The sequence below is a fragment of the Patella vulgata genome, chromosome 8 (genome assembly GCF_932274485.2).
Source record: "Patella vulgata chromosome 8, xgPatVulg1.2, whole genome shotgun sequence".
NCBI classification, from domain to species: Eukaryota; Metazoa; Mollusca; class Gastropoda; family Patellidae; genus Patella; species Patella vulgata.
This window is the reverse complement of record NC_065886.2, coordinates 4,781,704-4,802,598: the sequence shown is the minus strand read 5'-3', so window position 1 is coordinate 4,802,598 and position 20,895 is coordinate 4,781,704. Positions and strand designations below refer to the sequence as shown.

The 20,895-nt window shown below is 36.1% G+C and overlaps 1 protein-coding gene across 4 annotated transcripts in view; it reads left to right on the top strand.

Annotated features, from left to right (window-relative positions):
• The first annotated feature begins 545 nt into the window (after positions 1–545).
• Positions 546–20,895, top strand: part of LOC126829412 (glutathione synthetase) — an 80,111-nt gene continuing 59,761 nt past the window's right edge. For 2 of the 4 annotated variants that reach the window (XM_050559306.2, XM_050559303.2), the window contains exon 1: positions 546–1,872. The gene's annotated coding sequence lies outside the window, so the exon portion shown is untranslated. Of the gene's footprint in view, positions 1,873–20,695; positions 20,772–20,895 lie in introns of those variants that run through there. The other 2 variants (XM_050559308.2, XM_050559305.2) reach the window with 2 other exon arrangements.

The window sequence follows — 20,895 nt, the reverse complement described above, 5'->3', positions numbered from 1 at the left end:
ATCTTTTATGTGCATGCCAATGTGTACATGGGACCTTGGTTTTCCATTCCATCTAAAGGACTATACAGTGTCCCTGACAAGGAGGGAACACGCTGGAAAATTCTGATGAACTTTCTCCAGCCAACGTCTTACTGCGCCAGGTAATTGTATGCAGGGGTGTGCATCCCTTGGGTAATGCTCAAGGGTATCCAGTTCAGGGGGCACCTAATCATTTAGAGTGAAATATGAAATTATAGCTCTACAAGCTGCCCTACTTAATTTGAATTAAAAGTCTTAATTCATCTGCTTTTATATATATATATATATATATATATATATATATGATTTAGGCATTAGGCAGACCGTATTATATTTTGGGCATTAGGTAGACATTTGTGAAAATCCATACTTATTACTTTTTGGAGATGAAAATTTTAAAAATGACACCTTTGGGGCTGTCTAATTGATATCTGAATTTTTTTTTTAAAAAATCCTCAAAAATAAAAATATACATTTTTGGTGGTCTGCCTAATATTTGTTAATATAAAAGTCATTAGGCAGACCAGTGCATATATATAGCCATTAGGCAGACCAGTGCATATATATAGCCATTAGGCAGACCAGTGCATATTGTAGCAGCCCCGGCAAGGGTGGTCTCGCCCCTAAAGAAGGAAGATGCGACTTTCGGTAACAAAACAATATGAAACTTTATTCCAGGTTCACTTGGTCATCAATTATTGAACATACACTTAGAAATATAACTTAGTAGATCCTTCTTGGGCTTTCCTTCCGGTGGCTTTGAATTTAGGACTAGCGATCAGAATAGTATACAAAAATGATGGCTATTTAATCGGGGAAATTATGTAATTTATGAAAATATATTTGTGATTTACTTTACATGTAACTTGGGAAAATTTACTTTACTTGAAAAATATTCATGGAATGTGCCCTTTAAGACGAGGTTCTAAGAATTGGGGAGGGAGGAGTTAGTGCTATTGACTCTTACCATGCAAGCGCCAATGAGTGAATGACAATGGAAAGCCTGTGGGCCTTATATACCTTCGCTTTAGGTGTCACGTGACTGTCTCGACCAATCAAATCACGTAAAAAGGGGACGTATTTTGCCTAGGAAGGATCTACTTTACAATACTGGTACCTGAAATGTAATTATTATCAATAAACAACTATTCTTTGAGGAGGCAATAAGTTGGCAATACAAATATATAGCTAATCTGACTAATAAACAACTCTTAGAATACTAATTGATGTACAGAATAATAATAAAATTAATGTAATAACAATGCGTCCTTGATTACGTCTCGATTACGTCCCACGACGTTACCATGACCGAACATTACGCCTCAAATACAAAAGACTAATTTTAACAAGGTAGAACTCAATATCGCTATATACAACCGTTACAAATTATGCGAGGAATAACATACTCCATCCAATTTCGATGAAGATGAAAAGGTAAATTAACGGATAATTATATGATTAGCCCCGAAAATATTAGCACAATCCCTGTTGCCAAGTTGATCACGGCGTATGAATTTCCTAGTTCTACACAAACAAGTCAAGCAAGGCCTTGCTTGAACCGAGCGTAATGTTTAATCTAAGCACAATAGACTTAATTGAACCTAGATACGATAATCTAACAACCCTTTATAAGTATCACTTTATTAGCGATCATCTCTTAGACATTTATTTATTATTGGTAATAACTAGAAATAAGAAGTATTTGTGTCCCCGTCATCGACCTCGCTCTAACAACCGTTTTCGAAAATGGCGGCTTCCCAGACCCTCGTAGAAATCGAGAGGAAGTTAAAAGGATTTACTCTATGAATCAGGATTATAGCAGTTCATGGATATAATAGTGAACATAATATGAAGGTAAGGTAGATTACTGAGATTTAATTGACACATTTAATGTTATTGAAACGACGATACGCATCAAAATCCATGTAGTAAACGACGTGTCGTTCAGCGGACCCAAATACTAGGACCATCTTCACTCGTTATAGGTATAAAATAACTCTAAATTTAGACAACACATGATGGCATTAAACACGATTAATAGCTTACATCACTCAACAATTAATATTACTTATGCTAATCATAGTTTCTATAAAATTTATCATTACAATCACTGTAAATAATCACCGACAACACACGTTATCATAAAGAAACGAAAGACATCCCTATGTTACTATAGTTAGAATAAAGGCTCACGAACGTCAACAAGCGAACGAGTGAAATAAACAACAAGAATGGCCCAGGCCATTTCAATATATATATATATATACTATTCAAAAAAAGTAGGGGATATTTGATTTTTAAGTGTTATTAAAGTCACCTAATGAAACTGACGAAGAAACAAATGACAAAATGAAATGAAGTTCACATTCATCGATTTATTCCAAATGATCGTTAGACTAAGTATTTAGTAAGGCACAAACTGACCATTATAAGGGTAAAATGATACCCGGGGTCAAACAGCAAAGTTACCACAGCATCACAACCAAGTCAGTAACGGGTAAATCCTCCTCTGTTTGCCAAACAAGCATTGATCCGACGTGGCATACTCCTAATGAGACGTCTAAGGTCATTTTGGTCCAGATTGTCCCATTCCTGTTGCAACGCAGCAGCAAGTTTTTGGACATTGGCAGGACGTTGTTGACGTTGACGTAACCTCTGTCCAAGCATGTCCCAGACATGCTCGATGGGGGAGAGGTCGGGACTCAGTGCTGGCCAAGGTAATGTGGTGATGTTCTGTTGTTGGAGGTAACCTGTAACGATCCTGGCCCTGTGACATCTTGCGTTGTCATCCTGGAAGATGAAACGGCGGCCATGACGTCGTGCGAACGGCACAACATGGACTGCCAAGATGTTGTCCCGGTAGAGTACTGGCCTGTAACACGCCCTGCAACAACATGTAAAGCCGTTCTTCCAGGTACGGATAAATCGATCCTGGGCTTGAGTTGTCGCCCTTGGTCGACCTGAGCGTGGTCTGTCCTGTACAGATTGTGTATCACGGTATCTGGACCATAGCCTGCTTATGACAGACTGAGAAACATTCATCGTCCGCGCCACAACCGCCTGTGTTGTGCCGATCTGTAGCATGCCAAGGGCACGTAACCTTTCATTTTGGGTAAGCCGACGCATATCAAAATTTGTTTTTTGGTCACTAAAACAATTAAACTGATGTTTCCACCCTGGAATTCAATGCCACAATGACTGTAACATTCAAAGTCAGAGTCGTGCAAATCTTGGGTTGGACCCCCATGATGATCCCAAGCATCACCTGCATTCCATGCGGTAGCTATTGGTGCGTTTGGGCGTCACATGTAACTGGAAATGTTTCTTCTGTTAGGTTCTATAGTGACTTTTTTCGTAGTCATTTGCATATTTTAGTATTATGCCCCCAAAATCAAATATCCCCTACTTTTTTTGAATAGTATATATATATATATATAGATATTAGGCAGACCAGTGTATATATACTATTCAAAAAAAGTAGGGGATATTTGATTTGGGGGGCATAATACTAAAATATGCAAATGACTACGAAAAAAGTCACTATAGAACCTAACAGAAGAAACATTTCCAGTTACATGTGACGCCCAAACGCACTAATAGCTACCGCATGGAATGCAGGTGATGCTTGGGATCATCATGGGGGTCCAATCCAAGATTTGCACGACTCTGACTTTGAATGTTACAGTCATTGTGGCATTGAATTCCAGGGTGGAAACATCAGTTTAATTGTTTTAGTGACCAGAAAACAAATTTTGATATGCGTCGGCTTACCCAAAATGAAAGGTTACGTGCCCTTGGCATGCTACAGATCGGCACAACACAGGCGGTTGTGGCGCGGACGATGAATGTTTCTCAGTCTGTCATAAGCAGGCTATGGTCCAGATACCGTGATACACAATCTGTACAGGACAGACCACGCTCAGGTCGACCAAGGGCGACAACTCAAGCCCAGGATCGATTTATCCGTACCTTGGCCTTGAGAAATCGTGTCATCACAGCAAATCAGATCAGCGCTCGTCTTCAAACAGACACTGGTGTGAGAGTGAGTGGCCAGACGATTCGGAATCGACTGCATAGGGGTCACCTTCGCGCCCGACGTCCTCGCGTGATCCCTTGTTTGAGAGATCATCACATTCAGGCAAGACGTCGTTGGTGTAGGGATCGTCAACACTGGGATAATCGACGCTGGAGCAATGTGATGTTTTCAGATGAGTCAAGGTTCACTGTTGATTTTTTGGACAGACGTAGGAGGGTGTGGCGTCGTCGAAACGTTAACGTCATCAGACATGATCGATTTAGGGGTGGTTCTGTTATGGTGTGGGGAGGCATCACTGTTGCTGGAAGAACGGCTTTACATGTTGTTGCAGGGCGTGTTACAGGCCAGTACTACCGGGACAATATCTTGGCAGTCCATGTTGTGCCGTTCGCACGACGTCATGGCCGCCGTTTCATCTTCCAGGATGACAACGCAAGATGTCACAGGGCCAGGATCGTTACAGGTTACCTCCAACAACAGAACATCACCACATTACCTTGGCCAGCACTGAGTCCCGACCTCTCCCCCATCGAGCATGTCTGGGACATGCTTGGACAGAGGTTACGTCAACGTCAACAACGTCCTGCCAATGTCCAAGAACTTGTTGCTGCGTTGCAACAGGAATGGGACAATCTGGACCAAAATGACCTTAGACGTCTCATTAGGAGTATGCCACGTCGGATCAATGCTTGTTTGGCAAACAGAGGAGGATTTACCCGTTACTGACTTGGTTGTGATGCTGTGGTAACTTTGCTGTTTGACCCCGGGTATCATTTTACCCTTATAATGGTCAGTCTGTGCCTTACTTAGTCTAACGATCATTTGGAATAAATCGATGAATGTGAACTTCATTTCATTTTGTCATTTGTTTCTTCCGTCAGTTTCATTAGGTGACTTTAATAACACTTAAAAATCAAATATCCCCTACTTTTTTTGAATAGTATATATAGCCTTTAGGCAGACCAGTGCATATATATAGCCTTTAGGCAGACAAGTCATTAGGCTGACAGGATATCCACTGGACAGGCTAGTATTTATACTTAAAACACAGATGTGACATCACATAATTTACGAGCAACTTGGCAATCGTACCTTTATACTAGATGCAACAATATTAGACGCACGTGAGGTATTTCATTGAAAGGCACGTGCCAGTCATTATCACATATGTGATAGAACTGGTTAAAGACGTTCCAAATATTATTTTATCACAGAGATCATTGCTACGATAGATGTGTAATCAATGTTTCAACAATCGGAAGTGACGAACGCAAAGGAAAACACGAGTTATCCCTCTATATAACTGACTAAAGTGACAGGTGATAACAGGTACATGGGCGAATTTTTGCTCACTAATAATTCCTTCGAAGATCAAAAGTTGTTGTGTGAGACTGTGAAAGGATATCTGACAATTCATAAAAAGAATTGACTGTCACTAGATAAGAGAACATGAAAGAAAAATGTTTATATAAGTATAGAATGAATAAACACACGTGAATTTACGGACTGTTTCTATTTCTCGTTATACGCCCACATTTTCATGTGGGCGTATTTTGTCGTCGACCCTGTCCGTCCATCCTTCCGCCCGGACGTCCGTCCGTCCACAATTGTTTGTGAACAGTCTACAGGTCACAATTTTTATCCGATTTCAATGAAACTTGAAATATATGTTTATCACCCTAAGATCTCTGTTCCTTTTGATATTGGCATGTATCGGACTGTAACTTCATGGATTATGGCCCCTGATTGTACGAAAAATCACGTTTCTAGCTTATAACCCAAAGATCTCGGTTCCTTTCGATATTCGCGCATATCGGAACGTAACTTCCTGAATTATGGCCCCTGATTGAACGAAAAATCGCGTTTTTAGCTTGTGGATCCTATAAAGGTCATAATTTTTATCCGATTTAAAAAACCGTATTATTATATCACCGTTACACCCTAAGGACGGCTGAGTTCGAATTTCGTGAAAATCAGTCCAAAACTGACAGACAAAATGGCCGCCCTTCTTTCCCAAATAGCGTAAAAATATGGTATATCATGGTTGTGGACCCTATAAAGGTCACAATTTTTATCCGATTTTGTTGAAACTTGAAATGTAAGTTTATAACCCAAAGATCTTGGTTCCTTTCGATATTCGCGCATATCGGACCGTAACTTCCTGAATTATGGCCCCCGATTGTCCGAAAAATCGCGTTTTTAGCTTGTGGACCCTAAGGACGGCTGAGTTCGAATTTCGTCAAAATCAGCTGAAAACTGACAGACAAAATGGCCGCCCTTCGTTCTCAAGTAGCGTAAAAATATGGTATATCAAGGTTGTTGACCCTATAGAGGTCACAATTTTTATCCGGTTTTGTTTAAAACTTGACATGTAAGTTTATAACCCAAAGATCTTGGTTCCTTTCGATATTCGCGCATATCGGACCGTAACTTCCTGAATTATGGCCCCTGATTGTACGAAAAATCGCGTTTTTAGCTTGTGGAGCCTATAGAGGTCATAATTTTTATCCGATTTAAAAAAAAAACGTATTAGTATATAACACGTTACACCATAAGGACGGCTGAGTTCGAATTTCGTGAGAATATGCCCAAAACTGACAGACAAAATGGCCACACCTCGTTCTCAAATAGCGTAAAAAATATGGTATATCAAGGTTGTGGACCCTATAGAGGTCACAATTTTTATCCGATTTTGTTGAAACTTGAAATGTAAGTTTATAACCCAAAGATCTCGGTTCTTTTCGATATTTGCGCATATCGAATTGTAATTTTCTGAATTATGGCCCTTGATTGTAGGAAAAATCACTTTCGTTTTAGCTTGTTCTCTATCCATCTCTCGAAAATGTGGGTGTAACCTGCCTGGCAGCCGCTGGTGTTCTCTTATCTAATGACATTCAATTACTTTTTTGAATTGTCAGATATGCTCTTACAGTCTCATATGACAACTTTTTGTCTTCGAAGGTATTATTAGTGAGCAGAAATTCGCCCATGTATCTGTTATCAACAGTCAGTTATATAGAGAGATAACTAGTGTTTTCCTTTTGCGTTCGTCACTTCCGATTGTTCAAGCATTGATTACGTCTCTATTGTAGCAATGATCGATGTGATAAAATAATATTTGGAACGTGTTTAACCAGTTCTATCACATATGTGATAATGACTGGCACCAATATTGCCCTTTAAATTGTTTAATCGTCTCGGGCTTAAACATTGAGTAATATATATAGCCATTATTTATACCGGTGTCTATGACATTATCATTAGGTAGGACAATTTGTATATTAGGGAACACTTATGTTGGTATGGAAACATTGCTAGGCTAGACTTATGGTGTGCAGGGGGGGTATGTGCAGTCTCGAAGGGTCTAATTGTTGGGAGCACTACTGGGTCAAGCGAGGCACATATATGGGGAATGAAAGGCATGGTACAAGGACAGTGAAGGATGTAGGGTCAAACACAATAATCAATATATACGTTGATTACTTTATTAGTTATATCAATGGGTACTCGAAGAAGCGTTTGGTTGGGTCTACGCTAATCGGTGGCACTGTCAAGAGTTGTTAGATGTAAACTAAATCTTGTTTGCAGAAACAATAATCTTTGCAAACAACATTATACTTTAAAACATAAAATTTATTCAAAAATTTGAAACTAATGCCAACTATCCAAATACATGACCTATGAAACATGTACAACAAAAATAAACGTTCTTATAAATCAATCATTTAGTCTTAATATATGTTTGAGAAATTTAGAGTAAAATGGAAAAAAAACACAGCTGTTTTAATTCTGACAAAAGTTTCATATTAAAATAGCTAAACGCTAAACCTCAAACTCAGAAACATCCCTTATTCAAAATTACAAACACGAATTAAAATTTAATACTGTTCCATTTCAGTCAATAGCTTACTGTGAAAAACTGGATGCCTAATATCCAATAAGTATTTAAAAAGGCCTGATTCACAAATTGCAAACTAACTATAATAAAATCGTGTGGAATGGATTAACAAGGAACAACGTTTGAACTGTTCACATATTTACCAAACATAATTGATTAAAAAATTATAATAAAATTTTAAACACTGAATAGAAATCACTTAATATACAGTAAAATGTGCTTTTAGACCCACCACCTTCGTCTATGCTAAAGTTCCCAAGAATAGAGCTATATGCCCTTAAATCTAATATCATTTTCAAGTTGGTAGAGGTGGAAGAAACAAGCCAAGAGTGAGCTTGGTGTTCAACCCACACATATTAAGTTAATCAAGGTTTTGGTGTTCAACCGACACATATTAATTAAGTTAATCAAGGTTTTGGTGTAGTGAAACTATACACACAAGTTTTACCAATCTGGCTCAATTAAAATTGATTTTATTGTGTACCAAATCATCGACTCAATAAAATTGTTTATCTATGCTTAGCCTAAGCATCAAGCTTTTCGACTACTAAACACCTAACATTATAGTCCAATTTAAAACATTGTGTCCATAAAAGCACATACATGTATATTAAAGATGCATTATGTAATAGCTAAATCTGCCTATTCCAGATATTTCTATGATCATTAAATGTTATATAAATCATTAATTAGACATTTATTAACGTCCCAAGACCGTTATTAACTCTCGATGTTATCGGATGCTCGAGATTCTCAATGGATTTAATAACAATTGGCAGTTAGTGATTTGGTTTTAAAAAAATGATAATTGAGACTCCGCTCTTCTCCAAAAAGCCCTAACGGCGCTAAGTTGATTGAATTTCCAAGACATTCATTTTTTAACTATTATAGCGAGGACTGCCAGCTCTTTATCTACCTAGTTTTTAAGAGCTTTTAACGCTTTCAGTCTGTATGTCTTTCTTTCATCAAATAATTTCACGTGTGTTTCTGAAAGGCACTTCAACGCACCGAAAAGTTGTTTGTTTTCTTTTATAAACTTGATTATTTCCTTCTTGCCTGAAAGAAAGAAATAATTTTGATTTATTTAAAGGTCCAGTTGCAACATGCTGTCAATTATTTTTTTAGGCAATAATTTTTTCAAAAGAGTGCTTAAAAGTGAAAATTCACTACTTTCACTTATCATTTTCCATAAATACATGTTAGCTGCTTAGCCTAGGAAATTCTTGTACTTGCAACCAATTCATATGTCTAATCTTCAATCCAGATAAACAAGAGCTTGATCCATTTTGAATTTTTTTAAAAATTTTGATCATAAAACTGTGATGTAGCAGATTGAATTGAACCACTGTCATTGGGGTACGTTTAACCCCTGGTTCAATGTACCCAAGTGCATTATAATCTAATTTGATAATTTGTAATGTCTTTGAAAATAAAAACAATAGATTTAGAATATCAGCTGATCCAACTCTGTTACAGAAGGCCTATCGTATAGCTTAAAAGGAATTAGGCTAAAACGAACGATCAAAGCCTACCTGATTGCTTATCAAGTGATTGGATTCATGGACAGGCCTACATACATGTAGCACTAGTTTCCTTTGTGATGCAGGCTTTAAGCTGGAAATAAATAATAAAAACAATACAACTTCAGCTGACTGGTGTTAGATTTATCAAAAGAAAAGTGCCAAAAGTAAACACGACTTTAAAATTGTAGCCTAGATCCAACACACAAACAATGAATAGTGCTGGTCTTAACACCCAACCCTGCGTGACGTCCATATCTGAACTTAAAGTTATTTCAAGTCTAAGTGAGCCCCACTGGCATTAGATCTAGGCCTACCATTCTAGCTAAAATAAATCGCGCATAAGACTAATCCATACTCAATTATACTCATTTGATTTAGTTTATTTACTTAAAATTCTTTCGGTATTCGAAATAATAATAATTTTACTTACCATCCGTTTTCCATACTGTAGTCGATGGTGCCATTTTCCACAACCAAAAATGAAAACCAAAAGTCCCGAAAGTTCCCGGGTAGAGAGGAGGTTGACACCAAGTTGACACCAAAGCCGTATATAGATAAAGTTGCGACAACTGTGAAGCCAGGAATTTCATATGACGTCATGCTAATATGACGTTAAGTGTAAAATGACGCCATCTTGGGTCCCAAGTAACTCTACCAACTCACTATATATTTATATGCCCTATTATATTGTTAGATGTCCCGACAAACAGGGATGTGGATAGATATGTCATAGATTCCAGCGAATAAGTGTCTATAGGAGATTAAACATACATTTTTTAAACGAGAAGTATAGATGAACATACTATTAATATGTAACAGGCATTGCCTGAGTAGAGCGAAGCTGACTATTATATATTGTCAAATGAAACCTTCATAATTAATTTTCTCAAGCGATACAAAAAATGTTAAATAATTTAGTTTTTCAAAATTGATTTTTATTTAGATCTAAATTTTATACATTAATTTTGTTTTTAAAAAAAAAGAACAAAAAAGTGAAAATTATTTTCATTGACGTAAAAAATATGTGACGTCATAGAAATAGTTCGATGAGGCCCGTAATTAATCTCGCTTTGTCTAATTACGGGTTCTAATACGAAATTCCAGATATCATGCTACATATCAGTAGAAAGCAAGTCCATGGTTCTTTTCAAATATATAAATAATTTACTGACACATTTATATTTACTTGCCTTGAAAAGTGAAAAGGGTGTGTGTGTGTGGGGGGGGGGGTATTTGAAATAAAAATGCAGGGCTTAAATTCCGTATATCTATACTGAAAAGTAAAGTTAATGCTCTCTTGAAATGTATTTATTATATTTTCGGCGGAATGCATATATACTTTTTTAAATTAAAATTGATACAAGTTTGGTAGCCTTCACTGGTTGAATTAAAGAGAGTGGTGGGGTGGGGCGAGTGTTTAATGTCAAAATACGTGTCTTAATAGGAAATTCCAGTTATTGTGTCATACATCCCCGGAAAGTAGGTTTCTATGGCTCTTTGAATCTACTTGTTATTTTCTGACCCCTTTGAATATTTGCGCCACATCTCCAATGAAAACAATCATGTTGCTCTGATGCTGTTCTCAAACAGAATCAAACCTATATCGTACCTGAGATTTGTTAGCATGTTTCACACAACCCAACATTGATCAGCACCGGGATTAAGGGTATCATTGATTTTAACGCTTATTAGGAATACGCCACGGAAACTACAATAGAAACGTATTTACAAAAACATTCTAAAGAGTGAAAACTGACATATTTCAAGCTTTACTGTATTTAAAGAAATAATTTAAATCAGCTGGCTGAAACCCCATCTCCGCTATTTGTTCAATCATTCTTTAGGTATAGTGCCAGTTTCCACCGAAAATGATATCGCAAACACATGTTCAATCTATAAAAGCATACATTCCTACAAATGTTTCTTTAGTCAAGTGAAGCAAAAAAAAAAAAAAAAAAAAAAAAAAATCATAACTATGCGAGGGTGGGGTAGTAAATTCGAGGTAACAAGTCTGAATAGGCTTATGGGACAAAAGAGAAAGTTCACCTTGATGTTGACAAATACGTAAGACGATATGAACACCAACTAAAAAGATATATAATGTGATTCAGCTGCAAGGTGATATATGCGTATTATGCAGCATAGATAATTAAAATCTCTATTCAAGTTAAACCAACTGTATCTATTTATATTTAAGTCTTACGTCGAGCTGAATAAATTTTATGATTTATTGTCATTACAACATCTATTGTTGGCTAACAGTGTGTAACTTAAAACTAAAATTGGATTTTTATTATTGCCAATGATAATATGTACCTTGAATTTTCTACACGAAGTGTATCGCATCCAGGTATTTAAAGCGCGTTTACAATATATTCATTTAAGACAAAACTTTGTTATTTCGGGATTGATATATCGTAAAATTCATCTTATTTTAATAACTACATCCAAACTACAGTGTAAACACGGTTTGGAGGCTGTATCTGAACTACGGGGTACATCGAACTACAGAGTACATTATGGTTTAGAGACACTATCTAATATCCAACAGGAAAAATTAACGATTAATTTCATATCTGCCATTTTGTTGCTGCCATTTTGTATTTTCAAAATTTATCTTCAAATTCGGAGACATCGAAAACCATATAAAAGCCAAAGCATAAGTCATATCTTACGTATCTTACGTAGTATACCAAATTTATGTTTTTTTTATTAAATGGCATTGTATTACCAAATTCGGCAGCCATTTTAAAAGAAATGCCCGGCACCATATGGAAAATACATTTCTTTAATTGATGTTTGTCAAATTCGATTTTTCCACACAACCACTCTGTGTTTGAGGAATTTAAAAAGTGATGATCATTTATAATCCCACGAGTAAACATTCCCTGATTTTGAGTATGATTTTGTTTGATATATTAATCACTGAACCAAACTGCATTGGTTTCTTTTGCATTTTTTTAGGCCAAAACGTTATCCCTCAACGCCTAATACTGGAAGAAAAAAATAAAACGTTTTGGTATGTAAACCTGTATGACGCCATGACGTCATAGCTTTTATGGCGTCGTAATTGGGACCCAAAATGGCGCCTGGAAATGAGTTGTCGTAACTTTCCCTATATAGGGCTTTGGTTATAACAAATCTCTGGCACGATATACTCTTCAAAATTAAGATGCAAATACCTATGCAGGTTGTAATATGATAAATAGTCATGGACACTAGACATGCTTTGGGAGTATGTTCACAGATGAAGAACTTATCGCCCCAACAGAACCACTGAGCGGCACATGCGACACGCAATAGCGCCATACACGTGGGTTCATCGTCAAATTTGACTATTGAAGGAAGGGTTGATGAAAACTGCCGCGTGCTGGTTAATCTATCCATCTTTGCTTTCCATGTCGGTTCTTGCATAAGATTTAATGTTTAGCGTATCTTTGCTTTAGTGTCTTACGTTTAATTTGATCGGGAGATGTGTTCGTCGACGTCAACGTCAACCGACAACACTGCAAGAATTAGCCGTCGCACTGCAAGAGGAGTGGGTCAGATTGCCCTAAATCGTGACTGGACGGTTGATTAGGAGCATGCCACGACGAATTGCTGAATGCCTGAGGATTGGTGGAGCAATTACTCATTATTAAGACACAAATCAAAAACGTTCATTTTCACTTTTGACGATGTATCTATTTGCGAGTGTAATGGGACCGTCAGGTAAGCCGCCCATATGAAATGTTTATATTCATGTGTAGGGAATTGGCCTGTTATTAACATACACTGGTTACCTCTAATAAAAACAGCAGTGCATTTCCGAAGTTTTGTATTGTTTCTGAATATCCCCTACTTTTTTTGAAGAGTATATATTTGATACTAGTTGAGCATCAGAACAACATGATTATTTCATTGGAAATGGGGCGCAAATACCCAAAGGTGTCGGACAAACTCTAAAGCAACTGCGTCTCCTTCCTTGGGCCTCTTTAATGTATGTCTACCTGTGGAATAACATGTACATTATTTATATCTGTTAAATTTGTGAGGTTTATATATTAGATAAATATTATCATTTACTCAAAAGACACCAGGAAGTTGCGTAGAGCGATATCTCGTCTCACATGTCACTGATGAAACATATGCCCGAAACACATGTTACGCTAGACACCTTTGATTTAAATTACGCTGATTTTAAGTTACACTGATTTTAAATGTTTTATCTAGTCAGTTTAAAGAAATTTCTATTTTCGAAAAATTGATGATACAATTAATGATCGATGACCGAATCCGGAATGGCTCCACACCAAAAAATCATGGAATTTCAGGCATTTGTTTTGCCGGCTAGAAGGCAAAAAGGTTTTATCTCCCAAATTACTATATAATTTAAATTTTAATTTTTCACTTTACCCGCCTTCACAAAAAATCTGATTTTTAAAAGCGTATGCAAGTTAAATATATTTAATAGCGCTTTTATCTGGTTGATCTTTCATTTTATTTTCTTATGAATTGGACTATATTCTTATAACAATAATGTGCGCTTTTTGTTGTATAATAATAATAATAATAATAATAACAGTTTGTTCAGCTATACTTTTCGTTTAAAAAATGTATATTTTATCTCTTTTTCGCGGAATTCTATGAGATATCCATTTACATCCCTGACGGGTGCAGTCAACTTCGACACAACAGTATGATAGGACATAAAATAGAAAGTGAGTAGGTACAAATACTTGGGACCCAAGATGGCGTCTTTGTAGACTTGATGTCATATTTTCAAGACGTCATATGAAATTTCTGGCTTCACAGTAATGTTGTCGCAACTTTATCTATACGGCTTTGGTCCTGTAAAGGGAAAGTTACGACAACTCATTTACAGGCGCCATTTTGGGTCCCAACTATGACGCCATACAAACTATGACGTCATGGCGTCATATAGCTTTACTTAACAAAACGTTTTATTTTTTTCTTGGTATAACGTTTTACGGGCTACAATTTATCCTAAACAAATTGCAAAAGAAATCAATGCAGTTTGGTTCAATGAGAAATATGTCAGACAAAATCATACTCAAAATCGGCTATGGCAAAATGACATGATTAACATAATATAATTTGACGTTCTTCAGGAATTATCGGAGAGCGATATCTCGTAATCGGTGTCTTTCAGTGGTGGAAGGATAAATAATTTCTTTTTAAATTCCTCAAACACAGAGTGGTTATGCAAGCGAAATGTGCTAAAAAATCGAACGTGACACACACCATTTCATTTGGTGGCGCGCATTTCTTTCTAAATGACTGCCAAATTTGATAATATAATACCACTTAAAAAGAAAAAGAAAACAAAACATTAATTTGGTAATAAAGGGGCAGCGATAATCTTCAAAATAAATTTAGAGAATTCTTGGAGGTAGAAATTCAAAGTAGCCGGCAAAATGGTTGAATTTTAATTCATCGTCTTTTTTTTTCGGTGGGTATAGCTTGTAATATGTCGTATATATGGGTTTGGTGGTTGTTGGGTTCTATTTAAAATAAAACCAACTCTTTGTGAATGGTCCAGATGGTGTAAATATAAAACGACAGTCAAAATAGAAACCAAAATTGTGGATATTGCTTGTAATAAAGTTTTTACGGTTACTGAATTCAATATTGGGTTCAAAACCATGGTGTACCCTTTAGTTAGATGTACCCTGTAGTTCAGATAGAGTCTATAATCCATAATCTACCCTGTCTATAGTCTCTAAAACATGATGTACCCTGTAGTTCAGATAGAGTCTCTAAACCATGTTTACACTGTAGTTAGGATAATCCATAGTCTTGTAAATAGGAGGTCGATCGTCAAATGAATATGAATTGTACGATATGTTCATCGCGAAATGACATAGTTTCTCTTAAATGAATACATTATTAACATGCTTAAAATACCTGGATGCAATAGACTTGATGTAAAAAAATTCTGGGTACACACTCATAGATGTTTTTATGACAATAATTCAATTCATATACTTTAGTCAGCTCGACGTAACACTTAAAAAATATATAGACACAGTTGGTTTAACATGAATGTAGATATTAATCATCTACATTGCATATACATGTATGTACCTTTCAGTAGAATCATATTATTAAAATATCTTATTTCATAGAGTCGTACGTAGGTTTTCCTTTTAACCTTTGAATTTTCTTGTTTCACTTGACTAAACAAAACATTTTGTAGAAATGTATGCTTTTATAGATTGAACAAAAAGCCGATAAATGTTGAGATGTGTGGAACATGCTCGAGGCAATTTGTAACAAATTTCAGACACTATATCTTTGATACTGGTTGAGCATCAGAACAACTTCATTCTTTTCATTGGAAATGGGGCGCTAATGCCCAAAGGAGTCGGACAAACTCAAAACTAACTGCGTCCCCTTCACTGGGCCCCTTCAACGTCTGTCTACCTGTGGAATAACCTGTGTTTGTGTGTTAAATTTGTGCGGTTTATATATTCGACAAATTAATATTATTATTTACACATAGGCGGGGAGTGATAACGTCTTACCTCAAACAAACAGAAAGTTTCGGGGAGCGATATCTCGTATCACATGACATTGATGAAACATATGCCACAAACACATGTCGCGCATAGAGCAGAGTGGCGCTAGACACCTTTTATTTAAATTACACTGAATTTAAGTTACACTAATTTTAAATGTTTTATCCATCAGCCAATTTAAACGAATTTTAATTTTCGAAAGATTGATAATACAATTAATGACACACAATCCGGAATGGCTCCAGGCCATAAAATCATAGAATTTCCGGCGCTTATATTTCCGGCTAGAAGGCAAAATGGTTTTATCTCCCAAATTATTATTTATATTTTTATTTTTCACTTTACCCGCCTGCACAAAAGTCTGATTTTTAAAAGCGTATGCATGTTAAAATATTTAATAGCGCTTTTATCTGATGTATCTTTCATTTCATTTTCTTATTAATTAGGCTATATAACAATAATGTACGCTTTGTGTTGTATAATAACAATAATAGTAAGTTTAGCTATACTTTTCGTTTAAATAATGTATGTTTTATCTCCTATAGACTCTTTTTCGCGGAATTCTATGACATATCTATCCACATCCCTGTCGGGGCAGGCAACTTTGATACAACAGTATGATAGAACATAAAATAGATAGCGAGTAGGTACAATTACTTGGGACCCAAGATGGCGTCTTTGTACACTTGCCGTCATATTTTCATGACGTCATATGGAATTTCTGGCTTCACAGAGTTGTCGCAACTCTATCTGTACACGGCTTTGGTTGACACCTGCCGTTTACGTCAACGAAACATTGACGTCATTGAGACGTTGACGTAACATACTCGTGAATGTTTTAATATTAATGACCTCTCACGTCGAAACGAGAATTTTGACAGTAACAAAATGACAAAATATTATTTTCGAAATTAATAAAAAAATGTTTCCTGAATGAAAAAATAAAATAAAAATATAGACATTCATATGTTTTTAGAAAAGTGTTTAGGGTTAAAGCCTGTCTGCCTAATGCCCATAATAATAGATAAATAAATATACGCAGGTCAAAACTTAAGAGTAAAAATTAAATTTTATCAATTTTCTTTCTTTAAATCCAGATACCCAAAATTACTGTGAGAGGCAACTAAAATCTATTCCAACTACAGAAATGTGATTTCTCACTTTTTAGCATGAATTCATCAGTTAAAATATTAGGCAGACCGGTTTTTGTCTGCCTAATCCACCGGTCTGCTTATTGGCTATATATATGTGTTTATGGTCGCGTTTTTAGTCTTAAACTTGAAGGGGGGTTGGATGGCCGAATGGTTAGCACGTGCGTGCTGTATCATACGGCCTGTCATTGAGTCAACTGGCGTGGTTTCGAATCCCCGGTTGTACGTGACAAGGAGTAGGGTCGGCTGTCCAACCTCGTGGGTTTTCCCCGGGTCCTCCGGTTTCCTCCCACTGATAAAGACCCCTACGCGCAAGCGAATTATTGAAATAAAATTAAACCATATGTTAGTCCTGAAATGACCTAGTTTGTGTCGAGTGGACGTTAAACTCCATTTCTCTCTCTTTCTTTTAAACTTGAAATATATGTTTATAACCCTCAGATCTCGGTTCCTTTCGATATTCGCGCATATCGGACCACATCTTTAATAGAAGGCTTGATCTCGCATTAAGGGCAAGGTAAAGTGACAAAAATTCTCACAACACCTGAAATAGGGAGGCCTCAAAAAAACATTCACAACACCTTTAGTGCCTTTATTTTGGTGTCTAAACGTGCCTGGGATGATACTGAACAATAAAAAATGGATGAAAATAAAAAAAAAATGACTTTGGAATTTGTAACTTTGGAAAATATGAAGCAAATATACCATTCAGCACTGCGCAGCTACAGGGTAAACAACTCAACATGGGAAATCACAAAGTCTCACAGAGATACCTGAATATATACACTACAACAATCAAGACTTCAAATTTTGAAAACTATCTTTGTTTTAGCACACCACGTCCATATAATTAAACTTTTATTTTTCAAATATCCTCCATTTTTTTCAAAGGACTACTTTCAGACTTTTTGTATGGAGTACCATCATAAACATCATTTGGATTAAATGTTTCGGGTCTGTATGGAATATTGTAAATACTGCATCACAATTTCCTTGAAACTGCTTTTGGTTTTCAGCAATTTTTTTTATAATGAATACACATTGTTAGCATTTGTATTACTTCTTAATTCACCCCTTGAAACGCTGTGCCAAGAAGCATAAAGATCTACTGGCAGTTAAAGTTTACAGTAAAATATTTTATTATTAATGTTATTCAATATTCATGCATACTCAACACATTGTTTAATCTTAGATTGTACACTAATAGTCCATTATTGAATGTGGAAAGGTCCAGCTGAATGATTGATTAGAAAATATGCATGTGTTTCAAATGGTACTCCATAGAAATGAATGTGCCCCACAAAAATTATATCTAGGTAACAAGCATCCCAAACTTAGGCTGCCTATCTACAGCTAGCTCCGGCTGAGAATAGGCCCTAAGCTAATTAACCGACATTTTAATTCCTACATCGATGATTTTAGTCGAAAACACTGAGTATGCTTTTAGAAATTTTTAAAAGTATTTATTTCTCTTCTATTGTCATATTGAATGAAATTAAATATGTTTATTTAGCCGCTGTGTGTATGAAAGATGTCAAACTAATCAAAGCCGAATCACAAAATAGTCCTGTAATTATTCAATATGGCGGTGCCCATGAAACATAATTTCACAGAGGCGGTTTCGTTTGCGAAAACAAATTTAGGAGTATCTAACCTTGTTTTGAAAGATAAACAGATTGAAACTCTAAAGACAGTTTACAATGGTAAAAAATTTATTGAAATATTACCCATAGCACATATTATATATCGCTTTTACGCGAGTGTCAGCGACATGGCGTGTTTACATAAAACACACGTGCGTGGGTTATTTTTACTCTGTTGTCTAAACAAATCGGTGTTTAGTCGATAAGTCCCGCACCAAAATGGTCACGTGGGCGTTTTAAATATGTGGTCCCTCTAGAGGTCACAATTATTATTCGATTTATAAAAAAACTTTCGAATATATCACCGTTACACCGTAATGTTTGTTGACTTCGAATTTCATGAAAATCGGGCCAAAACTGTTGGACAAAATGGCCGCCCCTAGTACGCAAATAGTGTAAACATCTAGTAAATCAAGGTTGTGGACTCTCTAAGAGGTCACAATAATGATCCGATTTCAATGAAACTTGCAATACATGTTTATAACCCAACGATATTGGTTCCTTTCGATATTCACGCATATCGGACCATAACTTCCTGAATTATGGCTCCTGATTGTACGAAAAATCGCGTTTTTAGCTTGTGGACCCCATAGAGGTCACAATTTTTATCCGATTTAAAAAAAACGTGCGAATATATCACCGTTACACCCTAAGGATGGTTGAGTTCGAATTTCATAAAAATCGGACCGAAACTGACGGACAAAATTGCCGCCCCTCGTTCGCAAATAGTGTCAAAATATTGCGTATCAGGGTTGTGGACCCTCTGGAGGTCACAATTTTCATCTGATTTTGATGAAACTTGAAATGCATTTTTATAACCCACAGATCTCGGTTCCTTTTGATATTCACGCATATCGGACCATAACTTCCTGAATTATGGCTCCTGATTGTACGAAAAATCGCGTTTTTAGCTTGTGGACCCCTAGAGGTCACAATTTTTATCCGATTTAAAAAAACGTGTGAATATATCACCATTACACACTAAGATCTTGGTTCCTTTTGATATTCGCGGATACCCGAACTTAACTTTCTAGATTATGGCCCCTGATTGTTCGAAAAATCGCATCTTTAGCTTGCGGATTCTCTAGAGGTCACAATTTTTTTCCGATTTTAAAAACCGTTTAAATACATCACCATTCCACCATAATAAAGATTAAGTCGTATTTCGGGAAAATCGAAATGAAACTGCCCGACAAAATGGCCGCTCTTTGTATGCAAATTGTGTAAAAGTGTGTAATACGAAGGTTGTGGACCCTCTAGAGGTCACAATTTTTATCCGATTTTGATGAAACTTAAAACATATTTTTATATCCCAAAGATCTCAGTCCCTTTTGATATTTGCACATTTCAGGCCATAACTTTCTGGATTTTTGCCCCTGATTGTACAAAAAATCACGTTTGTTTTTAGCTTGTTCTCTATCCATCTGTTGCAAAATGTGGGCGTATCCTGCCTGGCAGACGCTGGTTAGATTGTAAGAAAAACTGTTTGCTTATAACATTATTAGATATACCGTATACGTGTATAAGAATAAAAAAAATATAAGTTTTTATTAACTTCATTAACTATGTAGGAAAATGCAGTTACAATTCTAAAGAAATTCTCTATAAAAATTCAGACCTTAAAGGGCGTATATATGACTCTATTTTATGGTTGTAAAAACACATATTACTGTAATGTGTATGTATATAATATGATTTATATTCAGTTTTTTTTTTAACAAAATGTAATTACTTATGTTCGGCGAAATACGCGAACAGTCCAAACTCAACGACAATCGTTTACGCCTAATTAGCTCATTCTTCACGTTTTATGGGTTGTTTTTGTTTATTTTTTATTTTATCATTTGTGAATCAGCCATTTATACTATTTACTGCCGCATTGTAATTTAGGGTATGTTCTTCTTTGTTCATGGGTATTGCGCCTGAAACGATATGGTACTCGACTCTTAAATATTGGATATTAGGATCCCACATTTTCACGGTAACATAATTTGTGTTTTTAATTTCGAATATTATGGAGAATATTGAGTTAGAGACTTAGCTCCTTTAATAAATAGTCTCAACATTTTGCCAATTTCAAATGTGCTACCGGTATTTTAAAAATG